At 42.3% G+C, this 4,748-nt stretch overlaps 1 long non-coding RNA gene across 1 annotated transcript; it reads right to left on the bottom strand.

Moving 5' to 3' along the window:
* Positions 1-642: 642 nt before the first annotated feature.
* On the bottom strand, positions 643-4,748 carry LOC137997736 (uncharacterized). The gene is made up of 3 exons (XR_011122571.1): positions 4,713-4,748; positions 2,606-2,649; positions 643-699 (listed from the first exon to the last, which is right to left on the bottom strand). It is a non-coding gene; the product is annotated as an uncharacterized lncRNA (long non-coding RNA).

Raw genomic sequence — 4,748 nt, 5'->3', positions numbered from 1 at the left:
AGAAGACTAGAGAGTCTAACCATTTGCAGATGTAATTACAAAGGCAGCACTTTCTCCTCAGTTATTTAAAGACCCTGAGTGTTGGTCCGGCCGGAGTTGAACTCACGACCTCCCGCGTGACAACCCGATGCTCAACCAACTGAGCCACCGGTGCGCGGTTCTTATCCGAAAAAATAATTAGGGGTAACCACGCATTTTTCAGAGATAATTAAGATTCGATTTGGAAAAGAACGCGATACATTACTTTGTATATTAAACCTTTTTACATATATTGTTGATTATTTATTTTCAAAAAAGGCGAGGCTACCTCTAATTTTCTTTTTGGATTTCAATAACATTTGTTAAGATCTGCTTTTCCCGCATATTCATAAATCGCGAAAAAGAACCTTTAAGTAAGAATGCACCGTCCTTAACGCGTCCTCATTATTTATATTTTTCTCTCCTCAGACTCCTACCCCCTATACATGTAACACAGATTACTTAAAGAAGAGAGTTATTGCAAGCAATGTTACTTTGGCTCTATTGAGAAGCTCAGGTTTTTTTTACTTCAGTCAGTTGCAAGATTTTCCAGTTTTCAAAAGGCCATTTGCAAAACATAAACGGATCACTTACTTTTTTACTTTGGCTTTCTCTTGCTCCTGTTTTCTTTGGCTGAGTCATGGCATGTACTTGTTTCCTTAGTGGCAGATGCTCTATGTACTAGAAAAAAATACATGTCGGAATTGACAAAATCGTGCACCGATGGCTCAGTAGCCTGCGTAGCAAGCGTCTCCAGCGGGCGAGAAACGAATTCATTTTCCTGGCCGCGAGAAAATAGGGCTAGCGCAAAAAAAAAAAAAATTGGGGGGAGGGGGGGAGGGGAGGAGAGGAGAAGGAAACGCTTGCGGACAAACCCCTTAATTATGAAAACTCCCGTTAGCCCACGAACGGGATCTCTGATTGCACGACTCGGAATTTTTGATTGACACCTCAGTCCCTCATGTCAAAATAATGTATCCCCAGTAGCAAGCGAATAAATCAAAGAAAGTTACTCGCTTTTGCTGGACTCGTTTTTCGCTCGCTGAAATCACTCACTACGCAGGCTAAATGGGGAAGAGACCTTCTTTTAAACTGAGAAGTGTTACATCGAGCAGTTAGCTCCGTTGTCGATAAAGGATTTAGCGGTGGCTTAAAAGAAGAAGAACAAATTTCGATTTATTAAACAGCTCGACCAAGGGGGAAATTTGCTCGTCCCGCTGGTTTCGGGAAAAGCCTCATTTTCTACGAAAGCAATGCCTGCGTATTAAGGACGGCGCCTACTATTATTATTGCGCATACGTTCTGCGCATCTCGAGATAGTCGGATTTCCTATGGGTGGTGCTTATTAATACAGGGATATTTTTGCGCGGTTTAAAACTATACGGAAATAGTAGATCTTAGTAAGTACTCTTGGTATCCAAAGAGAAATCTGGGGGTAACAATGCATTTTTGAGAGATAACTAAGCTTCAACTTGAGACAGAACGCCATACATTGCTTTGTATTTTAAAGCTCTTTACTAATATTATTTATTATCTTTCAAAAATGCGTGGTTACTCCCAATTTTCTTTTTGGATTTCAATAACACTCGTTCAGATCTACATTTTCTCCATAATCATAAACCGGGGCAAAAATACCTTTGATTTAGTAGGCACCGTCCTTAATAGACCATTTTCGAATTCTCACGGCTGGATTGGATCTAACATGGAATGGAGGCTAACGCGGGCAGATCTTTTCAAATGCAAATTAATTTGCCCGCATTAGCCTCCACCTCATGCTAGATCCAGTCCAACCGTTAGAATACGAAACTGGCCTATTAAGACTTAATTAGTCCTCTCAAAAGTATTGCGAACGATCAAATCAAGAAGGCCTTCAATTAATGGGGATTTCGGCTCATCGGCTGACTAGTAAACAGACTCCTAAATGATTAAATCTCACGAGATCCTTGTGTTTTGCACGGCTGTGGAGCTCCTGTAGTGTATTTTCAATGCCAACGCTTCGGGATTTCGAAGCCTTCACATTAGGGCCGTTTTTACGAGAGAAAATAAGCCGCGGCTAACTCTGGCCGCGGCTTACGTAAGCCGCGAAAGGAACTATTTATACGAGTATAAACTCCCCGGCCAGGATAAGCCGCGGCTTGAGAAAGCCGTGAACGTAGATTTTGTACCATTTATACGGGGTGTTCGCGGCTTAAGTAAGCCGCGGCTTATTTTCTCTCGTATAAACGGCCCTATTATTGCAGAAGCAAGTGCGATAGACTATTTGTAGCTGTTCCTTCAATTTTAACATCACTTTCTGGAAAACGTTAAATACACAAGCACCAACAACAAGGTGTTATTATCACCGGACAGAAAATTGTGTTGGAAAACCTAGTAATTTCGGCGGGCTTGTTAGACAACAACATTCGTTCGGATTTCAGGTACTCTGAAATTTACTAGAAGCACTTTTGTTCACAGCATTTGGAATATTTGCCTTAAAATCTTATCGTCGCGGGAAATTTTTACGAGAACATTTCCATAGTTGGGTTTGGAAGCCGCCTTCAGGAAGAGTATCTATTTACTAATATTGGTCAACATTATCGTTATTTACCTTGTCAAATTGCTTTAGATTCTCTTGCCCAAAGTTCAGTTTCGCTGTGAAAGACCAAACATTTTCTTGGTCAATTTATGACATGCTGTTTTCAAAATGCAGGGGCCGGTTTGTCTGCGGTCAACGCTCATGGCCATCCCTCAAACTGACATTTCCCTTCTATTCAACTTACACGACGTACAATCTACTTTAGACCTCAAATCTACTTCAACGACACAAACATTTTAAACAAGCAGAGAAGATTCACAATAGGCGAGGCAAAGAGTTGCACCCGGATCGATGGCTTCTCCTTGCAGTTTCCGATACCCACTAGAGTAACGAGACAAGCTCCCGGAAAGTCGAATTTTTTAGAGTATTGACATAGTGGTACCCAGCAAAACAATTGAACGCTAATCGTCTTCAAAGGGGTTTTTAGACCTAAATACCGTAGATCAGCGCGGCTTAGCTTAGAAAAGCTATTTCTTGTTGAACTAAAGCTCTAATTCTGCGTGTTTTCATTCTCTTTACAGAGGTAACCTTGTCGTAATAAGATGGGATACTAGGTCGTGTAATTGTTACGAAATGTCCAATGTCATTTTGATGGATGCCCATGAGTGTTGACTGTCTGCAAGCCTTTCCTTCTTGTCTCGCCCCACTTTTCGCGCGGCCAACACATTAAAAGTCTTCCATATCCCCCCACGAAAACGCTTGCTACGCAGGCTAATGGCTCAGTTGCAAGGAAGTGAACAATTCCCACCCTGGCCAGAGTTTTTCTCTGTCCTTATGTGGGCCCATTTCCATGAGTAAATAAAATTGTAAATGCTTTCTTTATAGTGGAAGTACACTTAGCTATTAAGCTAGTTTACAGGCACTCCACTGTTAACAAGGTGAAAGTAACAATTCAAACTTAACAGAAACATTATTAAGAACCCCAACAGGCGGGAGGCAACCAGTTGGCTATTTACAAAGCGTGGTACAGTTGAATCCGGGACAACCGGAAACAAATCCAAACCAGAGGTTAGAACGGGATTTGAACCCGGAGCAGCCGCATGCAAACCCAACGCCCTAACCACTGGACCACACTGCCTCCACAAGTGAGTAGGGCTAACGCTCACATTACACTCTAATAGTTAAGTCTAATGGATCAGTTGGTTGAGTATCGTACTTCCACCCGTAAAGGCTCGAACCACCGCCAGACCAACATTCGGTTATTAGAGTAACTGAGGAGAAAGCGCTACCGTCGTAATGACATCTGCAAATGGTTATACTTTCTAGGACGACAAACCGTGGGCCCTGTCTCAGAACTCTTCTTCACAACCCTCTGGGACAAAAAAGAATCCACACTTTATTCGCAAAGAGTAGGGCATGGAGTTACTGGCGTTGTGGTCTGGCGTTGTGGTCTGGCTGGTAGAGTAAATTTTCGGAAATATGACATGTAGCTACTCTAAACTCCGACCGTAAAGAAAGAGATGGTGATGATGAAACCATCACAACAGTGACATGAAAAGAAAGACTGAAAGACAATAACGTGCCCACATTCTGAAAGATTTTGCATCATGGTTGAGATCATCTATGTGTAAAACAATCAAGGTAACAAAGGCTTGGCATCAAACTGTAAACAACAGGCAAAAGAAACATTCCGGCTCTGGTGAGCTCAAAAAAAAAAAAAAGATAATCTGGTACTTGTCATTGTCTTGACAGTCTGAGATGGTTTAGTAAGCAGAATGAAAATCAGGAACCATCACACCAAAAATGCCAATTATCCACACCTGACAAGGTGTCTTTAACCGCTCTGTTAACGCTGTTGTCAACGTCATTACCTTCCAAATTAACTGTTGGAAGATAACGTGAAGTGCTACTTTCTACCCATGCAAACCATGTGAGCGTTAGCCCTACTAATGGAATTGAGCCCACACAAGGACAGAGAAGAAGTCTGACCAGGGTGGGAATTGAACCCACGACCTTCGGGTTAGATCACCGCTGCTCTACCGACTGAGCTACAAGGTTAGACAGGACCTGATGAGTACGGGCTATTGACCCATAGCCCTTGTGGGCTACGGGTCCAATAGTTAGTTCTGTTGAAATATAAGTGCCACACGGCCAACGTTTGCAAAAACATTTACCTTACCTCAGTGTGATACTTTCAATTGCCCTTCATCCTGCA

Source organism: Montipora foliosa, chromosome 3, assembly GCF_036669935.1.
Source record: "Montipora foliosa isolate CH-2021 chromosome 3, ASM3666993v2, whole genome shotgun sequence".
In the NCBI taxonomy this organism is placed as follows: domain Eukaryota; kingdom Metazoa; phylum Cnidaria; class Anthozoa; order Scleractinia; family Acroporidae; genus Montipora; species Montipora foliosa.
This window is presented reverse-complemented; position numbering and strand designations above follow the sequence as displayed.